Source organism: Lissotriton vulgaris, chromosome 12 (assembly GCF_964263255.1).
Source record: "Lissotriton vulgaris chromosome 12, aLisVul1.2, whole genome shotgun sequence".
NCBI classification, from domain to species: domain Eukaryota; kingdom Metazoa; phylum Chordata; class Amphibia; order Caudata; family Salamandridae; genus Lissotriton; species Lissotriton vulgaris.
The window spans coordinates 491569345-491584424 of record NC_141700.1 but is presented as its reverse complement, the minus strand read 5'-3'; the positions used below and the strand labels follow the sequence as shown (position 1 = coordinate 491584424).

The 15080-nt window shown below is 45.3% G+C and overlaps 15 non-coding genes across 15 annotated transcripts; all 15 read right to left on the bottom strand.

Moving 5' to 3' along the window:
- Positions 1–790: 790 nt before the first annotated feature.
- Positions 791–905, bottom strand: LOC147677204 (U5 spliceosomal RNA). The gene has a single exon (XR_015303174.1). It is a non-coding gene; the product is annotated as a U5 spliceosomal RNA (small nuclear RNA).
- Positions 906–1802: 897 nt separating this feature from the next.
- Positions 1803–1917, bottom strand: LOC147677203 (U5 spliceosomal RNA). Its single transcript, XR_015303173.1, has one exon. It is a non-coding gene; the product is annotated as a U5 spliceosomal RNA (small nuclear RNA).
- Positions 1918–2814: 897 nt separating this feature from the next.
- Positions 2815–2929, bottom strand: LOC147677202 (U5 spliceosomal RNA). Its single transcript, XR_015303172.1, has one exon. It is a non-coding gene; the product is annotated as a U5 spliceosomal RNA (small nuclear RNA).
- An 897-nt stretch (positions 2930–3826) lies between these two features.
- On the bottom strand, positions 3827–3941 carry LOC147677201 (U5 spliceosomal RNA). Its single transcript, XR_015303170.1, has one exon. It is a non-coding gene; the product is annotated as a U5 spliceosomal RNA (small nuclear RNA).
- An 897-nt stretch (positions 3942–4838) lies between these two features.
- Positions 4839–4953, bottom strand: LOC147677200 (U5 spliceosomal RNA). The gene has a single exon (XR_015303169.1). It is a non-coding gene; the product is annotated as a U5 spliceosomal RNA (small nuclear RNA).
- Positions 4954–5850: 897 nt separating this feature from the next.
- LOC147677199 (U5 spliceosomal RNA) lies at positions 5851–5965 on the bottom strand. Its single transcript, XR_015302864.1, has one exon. It is a non-coding gene; the product is annotated as a U5 spliceosomal RNA (small nuclear RNA).
- Positions 5966–6862: 897 nt separating this feature from the next.
- On the bottom strand, positions 6863–6977 carry LOC147677198 (U5 spliceosomal RNA). The gene has a single exon (XR_015303168.1). It is a non-coding gene; the product is annotated as a U5 spliceosomal RNA (small nuclear RNA).
- An 897-nt stretch (positions 6978–7874) lies between these two features.
- Positions 7875–7989, bottom strand: LOC147677197 (U5 spliceosomal RNA). Its single transcript, XR_015303167.1, has one exon. It is a non-coding gene; the product is annotated as a U5 spliceosomal RNA (small nuclear RNA).
- An 897-nt stretch (positions 7990–8886) lies between these two features.
- LOC147677196 (U5 spliceosomal RNA) lies at positions 8887–9001 on the bottom strand. The gene has a single exon (XR_015302863.1). It is a non-coding gene; the product is annotated as a U5 spliceosomal RNA (small nuclear RNA).
- Positions 9002–9898: 897 nt separating this feature from the next.
- On the bottom strand, positions 9899–10013 carry LOC147677195 (U5 spliceosomal RNA). Its single transcript, XR_015302862.1, has one exon. It is a non-coding gene; the product is annotated as a U5 spliceosomal RNA (small nuclear RNA).
- Positions 10014–10909: 896 nt separating this feature from the next.
- Positions 10910–11024, bottom strand: LOC147677194 (U5 spliceosomal RNA). The gene has a single exon (XR_015303166.1). It is a non-coding gene; the product is annotated as a U5 spliceosomal RNA (small nuclear RNA).
- An 897-nt stretch (positions 11025–11921) lies between these two features.
- Positions 11922–12036, bottom strand: LOC147677193 (U5 spliceosomal RNA). Its single transcript, XR_015303165.1, has one exon. It is a non-coding gene; the product is annotated as a U5 spliceosomal RNA (small nuclear RNA).
- Positions 12037–12933: 897 nt separating this feature from the next.
- Positions 12934–13048, bottom strand: LOC147677192 (U5 spliceosomal RNA). The gene has a single exon (XR_015303164.1). It is a non-coding gene; the product is annotated as a U5 spliceosomal RNA (small nuclear RNA).
- Positions 13049–13945: 897 nt separating this feature from the next.
- LOC147677191 (U5 spliceosomal RNA) lies at positions 13946–14060 on the bottom strand. The gene has a single exon (XR_015303163.1). It is a non-coding gene; the product is annotated as a U5 spliceosomal RNA (small nuclear RNA).
- An 897-nt stretch (positions 14061–14957) lies between these two features.
- LOC147677190 (U5 spliceosomal RNA) lies at positions 14958–15072 on the bottom strand. The gene has a single exon (XR_015303162.1). It is a non-coding gene; the product is annotated as a U5 spliceosomal RNA (small nuclear RNA).
- Between the last annotated feature and the right edge of the window lie 8 nt (positions 15073–15080).

Below are 15080 nucleotides of genomic sequence, written 5' to 3'. Positions count from 1 at the left end.
CTAGGCCGGTGAGGGAAACAGGATCAAACTTCAGAGTCTCTGCTCACAGCACAGAAAAGCAAAAAGGTGGGCAGTTCCAAGTGTCTGCCTGGGAATATGCAAATTCTTTTTGTACACACCTCAGCTCATTAGGAGGTGTCGGGGCTGCTGGGCAAGGGGAACGGGAAGCGTGAATCAGGCTTTCACTGAAGTGGCACTGTAGGACTTTCGTCCCCAACGATTTTACGCTTTCCCCACCATCCCTCCAATCGATAGGCTGTGAGCCACCACTGTTCTATGCAAATAGCCATGCACTTTAAGTCCCTTTTTCACACGTATTTTCATTAAAGCTGAATATATAAGTATAGATCTGTCTAGGCTGGAGGCACATGAAACAAGACAAACGAGCCCCTTCAAGTGTACCTGAGAGGAATCTGACTCAGGATTGGCCACCCTCTAAGGGCACCCCAACAGGCACAAATAACGGGCAAGTCCTATGAAAAGCGCAGCATGACTCTTGGTGCCACCTTTTAAAAGGAGAGTGACGTCTGGCCTCTGGCAGCAGGAATGTTGAGAAAAGAGAAAATACACTGCCTGCTATCGTGCAGTTTCAAGATAGTCAAGGAAAAGCAATCTCATGCACTGCCCAAGCTCTTTCCCATGATGCACCTCTCCTACACTCTGTCTATGCAAATGAGCAAGCAGAGAGATCAGGAATAAAACACCAAGCTCATGTTCCCTTATAACAGTAGCAGACAACTCCTAAATATTCCCCAACTTCTAATGCTTTTCTTTTAAACAAATGATAAACAGCCTCACCTGTGGTAAGGCTTAAAAAAATTGAATAAACTCGTAAATGTTCCTCTCCACGGAAATCTTTAGTAAAAGGCGAAAGATTTTTTCGTTTTGAAGAGAAACCAGAGTAAGTTAGAATATGGCTCTCTGGGGGTTAGAGGCACCAGATCAAAGACCCTATCATTGCGAGGGTGAGGACCTGAGAGGTATTTGCAGCCTCTAAAAAAGAGGGCAAGAACTAGGCCGGTGAGGGAAACAGGATCAAACTTCAGAGTCTCTGCTCACAGCACAGAAAAGCAAAAAGGTGGGCAGTTCCAAGTGTCTGCCTGGGAATATGCAAATTCTTTTTGTACACACCTCAGCTCATTAGGAGGTGTCGGGGCTGCTGGGCAAGGGGAACGGGAAGCGTGAATCAGGCTTTCACTGAAGTGGCACTGTAGGACTTTCGTTCCCAACGATTTTACGCTTTCCCCACCATCCCTCCAATCGATAGGCTGTGAGCCACCACTGTTCTATGCAAATAGCCATGCACTTTAAGTCCCTTTTTCACACGTATTTTCATTAAAGCTGAATATATAAGTATAGATCTGTCTAGGCTGGAGGCACATGAAACAAGACAAACGAGCCCCTTCAAGTGTACCTGAGAGGAATCTGACTCAGGATTGGCCACCCTCTAAGGGCACCCCAACAGGCACAAATAACGGGCAAGTCCTATGAAAAGCGCAGCATGACTCTTGGTGCCACCTTTTAAAAGGAGAGTGACGTCTGGCCTCTGGCAGCAGGAATGTTGAGAAAAGAGAAAATACACTGCCTGCTATCGTGCAGTTTCAAGATAGTCAAGGAAAAGCAATCTCATGCACTGCCCAAGCTCTTTCCCATGATGCACCTCTCCTACACTCTGTCTATGCAAATGAGCAAGCAGAGAGATCAGGAATAAAACACCAAGCTCATGTTCCCTTATAACAGTAGCAGACAACTCCTAAATATTCCCCAACTTCTAATGCTTTTCTTTTAAACAAATGATAAACAGCCTCACCTGTGGTAAGGCTTAAAAAAATTGAATAAACTCGTAAATGTTCCTCTCCACGGAAATCTTTAGTAAAAGGCGAAAGATTTTTTCGTTTTGAAGAGAAACCAGAGTAAGTTAGAATATGGCTCTCTGGGGGTTAGAGGCACCAGATCAAAGACCCTATCATTGCGAGGGTGAGGACCTGAGAGGTATTTGCAGCCTCTAAAAAAGAGGGCAAGAACTAGGCCGGTGAGGGAAACAGGATCAAACTTCAGAGTCTCTGCTCAAAGCACAGAAAAGCAAAAAGGTGGGCAGTTCCAAGTGTCTGCCTGGGAATATGCAAATTCTTTTTGTACACACCTCAGCTCATTAGGAGGTGTCGGGGCTGCTGGGCAAGGGGAACGGGAAGCGTGAATCAGGCTTTCACTGAAGTGGCACTGTAGGACTTTCGTCCCCAACGATTTTACGCTTTCCCCACCATCCCTCCAATCGATAGGCTGTGAGCCACCACTGTTCTATGCAAATAGCCATGCACTTTAAGTCCCTTTTTCACACGTATTTTCATTAAAGCTGAATATATAAGTATAGATCTGTCTAGGCTGGAGGCACATGAAACAAGACAAACGAGCCCCTTCAAGTGTACCTGAGAGGAATCTGACTCAGGATTGGCCACCCTCTAAGGGCACCCCAACAGGCACAAATAACGGGCAAGCCCTATGAAAAGCGCAGCATGACTCTTGGTGCCACCTTTTAAAAGGAGAGTGACGTCTGGCCTCTGGCAGCAGGAATGTTGAGAAAAGAGAAAATACACTGCCTGCTATCGTGCAGTTTCAAGATAGTCAAGGAAAAGCAATCTCATGCACTGCCCAAGCTCTTTCCCATGATGCACCTCTCCTACACTCTGTCTATGCAAATGAGCAAGCAGAGAGATCAGGAATAAAACACCAAGCTCATGTTCCCTTATAACAGTAGCAGACAACTCCTAAATATTCCCCAACTTCTAATGCTTTTCTTTTAAACAAATGATAAACAGCCTCACCTGTGGTAAGGCTTAAAAAAATTGAATAAACTCGTAAATGTTCCTCTCCACGGAAATCTTTAGTAAAAGGCGAAAGATTTTTTCGTTTTGAAGAGAAACCAGAGTAAGTTAGAATATGGCTCTCTGGGGGTTAGAGGCACCAGATCAAAGACCCTATCATTGCGAGGGTGAGGACCTGAGAGGTATTTGCAGCCTCTAAAAAAGAGGGCAAGAACTAGGCCGGTGAGGGAAACAGGATCAAACTTCAGAGTCTCTGCTCACAGCACAGAAAAGCAAAAAGGTGGGCAGTTCCAAGTGTCTGCCTGGGAATATGCAAATTCTTTTTGTACACACCTCAGCTCATTAGGAGGTGTCGGGGCTGCTGGGCAAGGGGAACGGGAAGCGTGAATCAGGCTTTCACTGAAGTGGCACTGTAGGACTTTCGTCCCCAACGATTTTACGCTTTCCCCACCATCCCTCCAATCGATAGGCTGTGAGCCACCACTGTTCTATGCAAATAGCCATGCACTTTAAGTCCCTTTTTCACACGTATTTTCATTAAAGCTGAATATATAAGTATAGATCTGTCTAGGCTGGAGGCACATGAAACAAGACAAACGAGCCCCTTCAAGTGTACCTGAGAGGAATCTGACTCAGGATTGGCCACCCTCTAAGGGCACCCCAACAGGCACAAATAACGGGCAAGTCCTATGAAAAGCGCAGCATGACTCTTGGTGCCACCTTTTAAAAGGAGAGTGACGTCTGGCCTCTGGCAGCAGGAATGTTGAGAAAAGAGAAAATACACTGCCTGCTATCGTGCAGTTTCAAGATAGTCAAGGAAAAGCAATCTCATGCACTGCCCAAGCTCTTTCCCATGATGCACCTCTCCTACACTCTGTCTATGCAAATGAGCAAGCAGAGAGATCAGGAATAAAACACCAAGCTCATGTTCCCTTATAACAGTAGCAGACAACTCCTAAATATTCCCCAACTTCTAATGCTTTTCTTTTAAACAAATGATAAACAGCCTCACCTGTGGTAAGGCTTAAAAAAATTGAATAAACTCGTAAATGTTCCTCTCCACGGAAATCTTTAGTAAAAGGCGAAAGATTTTTTCGTTTTGAAGAGAAACCAGAGTAAGTTAGAATATGGCTCTCTGGGGGTTAGAGGCACCAGATCAAAGACCCTATCATTGCGAGGGTGAGGACCTGAGAGGTATTTGCAGCCTCTAAAAAAGAGGGCAAGAACTAGGCCGGTGAGGGAAACAGGATCAAACTTCAGAGTCTCTGCTCACAGCACAGAAAAGCAAAAAGGTGGGCAGTTCCAAGTGTCTGCCTGGGAATATGCAAATTCTTTTTGTACACACCTCAGCTCATTAGGAGGTGTCGGGGCTGCTGGGCAAGGGGAACGGGAAGCGTGAATCAGGCTTTCACTGAAGTGGCACTGTAGGACTTTCGTCCCCAACGATTTTACGCTTTCCCCACCATCCCTCCAATCGATAGGCTGTGAGCCACCACTGTTCTATGCAAATAGCCATGCACTTTAAGTCCCTTTTTCACACGTATTTTCATTAAAGCTGAATATATAAGTATAGATCTGTATAGGCTGGAGGCACATGAAACAAGACAAACGAGCCCCTTCAAGTGTACCTGAGAGGAATCTGACTCAGGATTGGCCACCCTCTAAGGGCACCCCAACAGGCACAAATAACGGGCAAGTCCTATGAAAAGCGCAGCATGACTCTTGGTGCCACCTTTTAAAAGGAGAGTGACGTCTGGCCTCTGGCAGCAGGAATGTTGAGAAAAGAGAAAATACACTGCCTGCTATCGTGCAGTTTCAAGATAGTCAAGGAAAAGCAATCTCATGCACTGCCCAAGCTCTTTCCCATGATGCACCTCTCCTACACTCTGTCTATGCAAATGAGCAAGCAGAGAGATCAGGAATAAAACACCAAGCTCATGTTCCCTTATAACAGTAGCAGACAACTCCTAAATATTCCCCAACTTCTAATGCTTTTCTTTTAAACAAATGATAAACAGCCTCACCTGTGGTAAGGCTTAAAAAAATTGAATAAACTCGTAAATGTTCCTCTCCACGGAAATCTTTAGTAAAAGGCGAAAGATTTTTTCGTTTTGAAGAGAAACCAGAGTAAGTTAGAATATGGCTCTCTGGGGGTTAGAGGCACCAGATCAAAGACCCTATCATTGCGAGGGTGAGGACCTGAGAGGTATTTGCAGCCTCTAAAAAAGAGGGCAAGAACTAGGCCGGTGAGGGAAACAGGATCAAACTTCAGAGTCTCTGCTCAAAGCACAGAAAAGCAAAAAGGTGGGCAGTTCCAAGTGTCTGCCTGGGAATATGCAAATTCTTTTTGTACACACCTCAGCTCATTAGGAGGTGTCGGGGCTGCTGGGCAAGGGGAACGGGAAGCGTGAATCAGGCTTTCACTGAAGTGGCACTGTAGGACTTTCGTCCCCAACGATTTTACGCTTTCCCCACCATCCCTCCAATCGATAGGCTGTGAGCCACCACTGTTCTATGCAAATAGCCATGCACTTTAAGTCCCTTTTTCACACGTATTTTCATTAAAGCTGAATATATAAGTATAGATCTGTCTAGGCTGGAGGCACATGAAACAAGACAAACGAGCCCCTTCAAGTGTACCTGAGAGGAATCTGACTCAGGATTGGCCACCCTCTAAGGGCACCCCAACAGGCACAAATAACGGGCAAGCCCTATGAAAAGCGCAGCATGACTCTTGGTGCCACCTTTTAAAAGGAGAGTGACGTCTGGCCTCTGGCAGCAGGAATGTTGAGAAAAGAGAAAATACACTGCCTGCTATCGTGCAGTTTCAAGATAGTCAAGGAAAAGCAATCTCATGCACTGCCCAAGCTCTTTCCCATGATGCACCTCTCCTACACTCTGTCTATGCAAATGAGCAAGCAGAGAGATCAGGAATAAAACACCAAGCTCATGTTCCCTTATAACAGTAGCAGACAACTCCTAAATATTCCCCAACTTCTAATGCTTTTCTTTTAAACAAATGATAAACAGCCTCACCTGTGGTAAGGCTTAAAAAAATTGAATAAACTCGTAAATGTTCCTCTACACGAAAATCTTTAGTAAAAGGCGAAAGATTTTTTCGTTTTGAAGAGAAACCAGAGTAAGTTAGAATATGGCTCTCTGGGGGTTAGAGGCACCAGATCAAAGACCCTATCATTGCGAGGGTGAGGACCTGAGAGGTATTTGCAGCCTCTAAAAAAGAGGGCAAGAACTAGGCCGGTGAGGGAAACAGGATCAAACTTCAGAGTCTCTGCTCAAAGCACAGAAAAGCAAAAAGGTGGGCAGTTCCAAGTGTCTGCCTGGGAATATGCAAATTCTTTTTGTACACACCTCAGCTCATTAGGAGGTGTCGGGGCTGCTGGGCAAGGGGAACGGGAAGCGTGAATCAGGCTTTCACTGAAGTGGCACTGTAGGACTTTCGTCCCCAACGATTTTACGCTTTCCCCACCATCCCTCCAATCGATAGGCTGTGAGCCACCACTGTTCTATGCAAATAGCCATGCACTTTAAGTCCCTTTTTCACACGTATTTTCATTAAAGCTGAATATATAAGTATAGATCTGTCTAGGCTGGAGGCACATGAAACAAGACAAACGAGCCCCTTCAAGTGTACCTGAGAGGAATCTGACTCAGGATTGGCCACCCTCTAAGGGCACCCCAACAGGCACAAATAACGGGCAAGCCCTATGAAAAGCGCAGCATGACTCTTGGTGCCACCTTTTAAAAGGAGAGTGACGTCTGGCCTCTGGCAGCAGGAATGTTGAGAAAAGAGAAAATACACTGCCTGCTATCGTGCAGTTTCAAGATAGTCAAGGAAAAGCAATCTCATGCACTGCCCAAGCTCTTTCCCATGATGCACCTCTCCTACACTCTGTCTATGCAAATGAGCAAGCAGAGAGATCAGGAATAAAACACCAAGCTCATGTTCCCTTATAACAGTAGCAGACAACTCCTAAATATTCCCCAACTTCTAATGCTTTTCTTTTAAACAAATGATAAACAGCCTCACCTGTGGTAAGGCTTAAAAAAATTGAATAAACTCGTAAATGTTCCTCTCCACGGAAATCTTTAGTAAAAGGCGAAAGATTTTTTCGTTTTGAAGAGAAACCAGAGTAAGTTAGAATATGGCTCTCTGGGGGTTAGAGGCACCAGATCAAAGACCCTATCATTGCGAGGGTGAGGACCTGAGAGGTATTTGCAGCCTCTAAAAAAGAGGGCAAGAACTAGGCCGGTGAGGGAAACAGGATCAAACTTCAGAGTCTCTGCTCACAGCACAGAAAAGCAAAAAGGTGGGCAGTTCCAAGTGTCTGCCTGGGAATATGCAAATTCTTTTTGTACACACCTCAGCTCATTAGGAGGTGTCGGGGCTGCTGGGCAAGGGGAACGGGAAGCGTGAATCAGGCTTTCACTGAAGTGGCACTGTAGGACTTTCGTCCCCAACGATTTTACGCTTTCCCCACCATCCCTCCAATCGATAGGCTGTGAGCCACCACTGTTCTATGCAAATAGCCATGCACTTTAAGTCCCTTTTTCACACGTATTTTCATTAAAGCTGAATATATAAGTATAGATCTGTATAGGCTGGAGGCACATGAAACAAGACAAACGAGCCCCTTCAAGTGTACCTGAGAGGAATCTGACTCAGGATTGGCCACCCTCTAAGGGCACCCCAACAGGCACAAATAACGGGCAAGTCCTATGAAAAGCGCAGCATGACTCTTGGTGCCACCTTTTAAAAGGAGAGTGACGTCTGGCCTCTGGCAGCAGGAATGTTGAGAAAAGAGAAAATACACTGCCTGCTATCGTGCAGTTTCAAGATAGTCAAGGAAAAGCAATCTCATGCACTGCCCAAGCTCTTTCCCATGATGCACCTCTCCTACACTCTGTCTATGCAAATGAGCAAGCAGAGAGATCAGGAATAAAACACCAAGCTCATGTTCCCTTATAACAGTAGCAGACAACTCCTAAATATTCCCCAACTTCTAATGCTTTTCTTTTAAACAAATGATAAACAGCCTCACCTGTGGTAAGGCTTAAAAAAATTGAATAAACTCGTAAATGTTCCTCTCCACGGAAATCTTTAGTAAAAGGCGAAAGATTTTTTCGTTTTGAAGAGAAACCAGAGTAAGTTAGAATATGGCTCTCTGGGGGTTAGAGGCACCAGATCAAAGACCCTATCATTGCGAGGGTGAGGACCTGAGAGGTATTTGCAGCCTCTAAAAAAGAGGGCAAGAACTAGGCCGGTGAGGGAAACAGGATCAAACTTCAGAGTCTCTGCTCAAAGCACAGAAAAGCAAAAAGGTGGGCAGTTCCAAGTGTCTGCCTGGGAATATGCAAATTCTTTTTGTACACACCTCAGCTCATTAGGAGGTGTCGGGGCTGCTGGGCAAGGGGAACGGGAAGCGTGAATCAGGCTTTCACTGAAGTGGCACTGTAGGACTTTCGTCCCCAACGATTTTACGCTTTCCCCACCATCCCTCCAATCGATAGGCTGTGAGCCACCACTGTTCTATGCAAATAGCCATGCACTTTAAGTCCCTTTTTCACACGTATTTTCATTAAAGCTGAATATATAAGTATAGATCTGTCTAGGCTGGAGGCACATGAAACAAGACAAACGAGCCCCTTCAAGTGTACCTGAGAGGAATCTGACTCAGGATTGGCCACCCTCTAAGGGCACCCCAACAGGCACAAATAACGGGCAAGCCCTATGAAAAGCGCAGCATGACTCTTGGTGCCACCTTTTAAAAGGAGAGTGACGTCTGGCCTCTGGCAGCAGGAATGTTGAGAAAAGAGAAAATACACTGCCTGCTATCGTGCAGTTTCAAGATAGTCAAGGAAAAGCAATCTCATGCACTGCCCAAGCTCTTTCCCATGATGCACCTCTCCTACACTCTGTCTATGCAAATGAGCAAGCAGAGAGATCAGGAATAAAACACCAAGCTCATGTTCCCTTATAACAGTAGCAGACAACTCCTAAATATTCCCCAACTTCTAATGCTTTTCTTTTAAACAAATGATAAACAGCCTCACCTGTGGTAAGGCTTAAAAAAATTGAATAAACTCGTAAATGTTCCTCTACACGAAAATCTTTAGTAAAAGGCGAAAGATTTTTTCGTTTTGAAGAGAAACCAGAGTAAGTTAGAATATGGCTCTCTGGGGGTTAGAGGCACCAGATCAAAGACCCTATCATTGCGAGGGTGAGGACCTGAGAGGTATTTGCAGCCTCTAAAAAAGAGGGCAAGAACTAGGCCGGTGAGGGAAACAGGATCAAACTTCAGAGTCTCTGCTCAAAGCACAGAAAAGCAAAAAGGTGGGCAGTTCCAAGTGTCTGCCTGGGAATATGCAAATTCTTTTTGTACACACCTCAGCTCATTAGGAGGTGTCGGGGCTGCTGGGCAAGGGGAACGGGAAGCGTGAATCAGGCTTTCACTGAAGTGGCACTGTAGGACTTTCGTCCCCAACGATTTTACGCTTTCCCCACCATCCCTCCAATCGATAGGCTGTGAGCCACCACTGTTCTATGCAAATAGCCATGCACTTTAAGTCCCTTTTTCACACGTATTTTCATTAAAGCTGAATATATAAGTATAGATCTGTCTAGGCTGGAGGCACATGAAACAAGACAAACGAGCCCCTTCAAGTGTACCTGAGAGGAATCTGACTCAGGATTGGCCACCCTCTAAGGGCACCCCAACAGGCACAAATAACGGGCAAGCCCTATGAAAAGCGCAGCATGACTCTTGGTGCCACCTTTTAAAAGGAGAGTGACGTCTGGCCTCTGGCAGCAGGAATGTTGAGAAAAGAGAAAATACACTGCCTGCTATCGTGCAGTTTCAAGATAGTCAAGGAAAAGCAATCTCATGCACTGCCCAAGCTCTTTCCCATGATGCACCTCTCCTACACTCTGTCTATGCAAATGAGCAAGCAGAGAGATCAGGAATAAAACACCAAGCTCATGTTCCCTTATAACAGTAGCAGACAACTCCTAAATATTCCCCAACTTCTAATGCTTTTCTTTTAAACAAATGATAAACAGCCTCACCTGTGGTAAGGCTTAAAAAAATTGAATAAACTCGTAAATGTTCCTCTACACGAAAATCTTTAGTAAAAGGCGAAAGATTTTTTCGTTTTGAAGAGAAACCAGAGTAAGTTAGAATATGGCTCTCTGGGGGTTAGAGGCACCAGATCAAAGACCCTATCATTGCGAGGGTGAGGACCTGAGAGGTATTTGCAGCCTCTAAAAAAGAGGGCAAGAACTAGGCCGGTGAGGGAAACAGGATCAAACTTCAGAGTCTCTGCTCAAAGCACAGAAAAGCAAAAAGGTGGGCAGTTCCAAGTGTCTGCCTGGGAATATGCAAATTCTTTTTGTACACACCTCAGCTCATTAGGAGGTGTCGGGGCTGCTGGGCAAGGGGAACGGGAAGCGTGAATCAGGCTTTCACTGAAGTGGCACTGTAGGACTTTTGTCCCCAACGATTTTACGCTTTCCCCACCATCCCTCCAATCGATAGGCTGTGAGCCACCACTGTTCTATGCAAATAGCCATGCACTTTAAGTCCCTTTTCACACGTATTTTCATTAAAGCTGAATATATAAGTATAGATCTGTCTAGGCTGGAGGCACATGAAACAAGACAAACGAGCCCCTTCAAGTGTACCTGAGAGGAATCTGACTCAGGATTGGCCACCCTCTAAGGGCACCCCAACAGGCACAAATAACGGGCAAGTCCTATGAAAAGCGCAGCATGACTCTTGGTGCCACCTTTTAAAAGGAGAGTGACGCCTGGCCTCTGGCAGCAGGAATGTTGAGAAAAGAGAAAATACACTGCCTGCTATCGTGCAGTTTCAAGATAGTCAAGGAAAAGCAATCTCATGCACTGCCCAAGCTCTTTCCCATGATGCACCTCTCCTACACTCTGTCTATGCAAATGAGCAAGCAGAGAGATCAGGAATAAAACACCAAGCTCATGTTCCCTTATAACAGTAGCAGACAACTCCTAAATATTCCCCAACTTCTAATGCTTTTCTTTTAAACAAATGATAAACAGCCTCACCTGTGGTAAGGCTTAAAAAAATTGAATAAACTCGTAAATGTTCCTCTCCACGGAAATCTTTAGTAAAAGGCGAAAGATTTTTTCGTTTTGAAGAGAAACCAGAGTAAGTTAGAATATGGCTCTCTGGGGGTTAGAGGCACCAGATCAAAGACCCTATCATTGCGAGGGTGAGGACCTGAGAGGTATTTGCAGCCTCTAAAAAAGAGGGCAAGAACTAGGCCGGTGAGGGAAACAGGATCAAACTTCAGAGTCTCTGCTCACAGCACAGAAAAGCAAAAAGGTGGGCAGTTCCAAGTGTCTGCCTGGGAATATGCAAATTCTTTTTGTACACACCTCAGCTCATTAGGAGGTGTCGGGGCTGCTGGGCAAGGGGAACGGGAAGCGTGAATCAGGCTTTCACTGAAGTGGCACTGTAGGACTTTCGTCCCCAACGATTTTACGCTTTCCCCACCATCCCTCCAATCGATAGGCTGTGAGCCACCACTGTTCTATGCAAATAGCCATGCACTTTAAGTCCCTTTTTCACACGTATTTTCATTAAAGCTGAATATATAAGTATAGATCTGTCTAGGCTGGAGGCACATGAAACAAGACAAACGAGCCCCTTCAAGTGTACCTGAGAGGAATCTGACTCAGGATTGGCCACCCTCTAAGGGCACCCCAACAGGCACAAATAACGGGCAAGTCCTATGAAAAGCGCAGCATGACTCTTGGTGCCACCTTTTAAAAGGAGAGTGACGTCTGGCCTCTGGCAGCAGGAATGTTGAGAAAAGAGAAAATACACTGCCTGCTATCGTGCAGTTTCAAGATAGTCAAGGAAAAGCAATCTCATGCACTGCCCAAGCTCTTTCCCATGATGCACCTCTCCTACACTCTGTCTATGCAAATGAGCAAGCAGAGAGATCAGGAATAAAACACCAAGCTCATGTTCCCTTATAACAGTAGCAGACAACTCCTAAATATTCCCCAACTTCTAATGCTTTTCTTTTAAACAAATGATAAACAGCCTCACCTGTGGTAAGGCTTAAAAAAATTGAATAAACTCGTAAATGTTCCTCTCCACGGAAATCTTTAGTAAAAGGCGAAAGATTTTTTCGTTTTGAAGAGAAACCAGAGTAAGTTAGAATATGGCTCTCTGGGGGTTAGAGGCACCAGATCAAAGACCCTATCATTGCGAGGGTGAGGACCTGAGAGGTATTTGCAGCCTCTAAAAAAGAGGGCAAGAACTAGGCCGGTGAGGGAAACAGGATCAAACTTCAGAGTCTCTGCTCACAGCACAGAAAAGCAAAAAGGTGGGCAGTTCCAAGTGTCTGCCTGGGAATATGCAAATTCTTTTTGTACACACCTCAGCTCATTAGGAGGTGTCGGGGCTGCTGGGCAAGGGGAACGGGAAGCGTGAATCAGGCTTTCACTGAAGTGGCACTGTAGGACTTTCGTTCCCAACGATTTTACGCTTTCCCCACCATCCCTCCAATCGATAGGCTGTGAGCCACCACTGTTCTATGCAAATAGCCATGCACTTTAAGTCCCTTTTTCACACGTATTTTCATTAAAGCTGAATATATAAGTATAGATCTGTCTAGGCTGGAGGCACATGAAACAAGACAAACGAGCCCCTTCAAGTGTACCTGAGAGGAATCTGACTCAGGATTGGCCACCCTCTAAGGGCACCCCAACAGGCACAAATAACGGGCAAGTCCTATGAAAAGCGCAGCATGACTCTTGGTGCCACCTTTTAAAAGGAGAGTGACGTCTGGCCTCTGGCAGCAGGAATGTTGAGAAAAGAGAAAATACACTGCCTGCTATCGTGCAGTTTCAAGATAGTCAAGGAAAAGCAATCTCATGCACTGCCCAAGCTCTTTCCCATGATGCACCTCTCCTACACTCTGTCTATGCAAATGAGCAAGCAGAGAGATCAGGAATAAAACACCAAGCTCATGTTCCCTTATAACAGTAGCAGACAACTCCTAAATATTCCCCAACTTCTAATGCTTTTCTTTTAAACAAATGATAAACAGCCTCACCTGTGGTAAGGCTTAAAAAAATTGAATAAACTCGTAAATGTTCCTCTCCACGGAAATCTTTAGTAAAAGGCGAAAGATTTTTTCGTTTTGAAGAGAAACCAGAGTAAGTTAGAATATGGCTCTCTGGGGGTTAGAGGCACCAGATCAAAGACCCTATCATTGCGAGGGTGAGGACCTGAGAGGTATTTGCAGCCTCTAAAAAAGAGGGCAAGAACTAGGCCGGTGAGGGAAACAGGATCAAACTTCAGAGTCTCTGCTCAAAGCACAGAAAAGCAAAAAGGTGGGCAGTTCCAAGTGTCTGCCTGGGAATATGCAAATTCTTTTTGTACACACCTCAGCTCATTAGGAGGTGTCGGGGCTGCTGGGCAAGGGGAACGGGAAGCGTGAATCAGGCTTTCACTGAAGTGGCACTGTAGGACTTTCGTCCCCAACGATTTTACGCTTTCCCCACCATCCCTCCAATCGATAGGCTGTGAGCCACCACTGTTCTATGCAAATAGCCATGCACTTTAAGTCCCTTTTTCACACGTATTTTCATTAAAGCTGAATATATAAGTATAGATCTGTCTAGGCTGGAGGCACATGAAACAAGACAAACGAGCCCCTTCAAGTGTACCTGAGAGGAATCTGACTCAGGATTGGCCACCCTCTAAGGGCACCCCAACAGGCACAAATAACGGGCAAGCCCTATGAAAAGCGCAGCATGACTCTTGGTGCCACCTTTTAAAAGGAGAGTGACGTCTGGCCTCTGGCAGCAGGAATGTTGAGAAAAGAGAAAATACACTGCCTGCTATCGTGCAGTTTCAAGATAGTCAAGGAAAAGCAATCTCATGCACTGCCCAAGCTCTTTCCCATGATGCACCTCTCCTACACTCTGTCTATGCAAATGAGCAAGCAGAGAGATCAGGAATAAAACACCAAGCTCATGTTCCCTTATAACAGTAGCAGACAACTCCTAAATATTCCCCAACTTCTAATGCTTTTCTTTTAAACAAATGATAAACAGCCTCACCTGTGGTAAGGCTTAAAAAAATTGAATAAACTCGTAAATGTTCCTCTCCACGGAAATCTTTAGTAAAAGGCGAAAGATTTTTTCGTTTTGAAGAGAAACCAGAGTAAGTTAGAATATGGCTCTCTGGGGGTTAGAGGCACCAGATCAAAGACCCTATCATTGCGAGGGTGAGGACCTGAGAGGTATTTGCAGCCTCTAAAAAAGAGGGCAAGAACTAGGCCGGTGAGGGAAACAGGATCAAACTTCAGAGTCTCTGCTCACAGCACAGAAAAGCAAAAAGGTGGGCAGTTCCAAGTGTCTGCCTGGGAATATGCAAATTCTTTTTGTACACACCTCAGCTCATTAGGAGGTGTCGGGGCTGCTGGGCAAGGGGAACGGGAAGCGTGAATCAGGCTTTCACTGAAGTGGCACTGTAGGACTTTCGTCCCCAACGATTTTACGCTTTCCCCACCATCCCTCCAATCGATAGGCTGTGAGCCACCACTGTTCTATGCAAATAGCCATGCACTTTAAGTCCCTTTTTCACACGTATTTTCATTAAAGCTGAATATATAAGTATAGATCTGTCTAGGCTGGAGGCACATGAAACAAGACAAACGAGCCCCTTCAAGTGTACCTGAGAGGAATCTGACTCAGGATTGGCCACCCTCTAAGGGCACCCCAACAGGCACAAATAACGGGCAAGTCCTATGAAAAGCGCAGCATGACTCTTGGTGCCACCTTTTAAAAGGAGAGTGACGTCTGGCCTCTGGCAGCAGGAATGTTGAGAAAAGAGAAAATACACTGCCTGCTATCGTGCAGTTTCAAGATAGTCAAGGAAAAGCAATCTCATGCACTGCCCAAGCTCTTTCCCATGATGCACCTCTCCTACACTCTGTCTATGCAAATGAGCAAGCAGAGAGATCAGGAATAAAACACCAAGCTCATGTTCCCTTATAACAGTAGCAGACAACTCCTAAATATTCCCCAACTTCTAATGCTTTTCTTTTAAACAAATGATAAACAGCCTCACCTGTGGTAAGGCTTAAAAAAATTGAATAAACTCGTAAATGTTCCTCTCCACGGAAATCTTTAGTAAAAGGCGAAAGATTTTTTCGTTTTGAAGAGAAACCAGAGTAAGTTAGAAT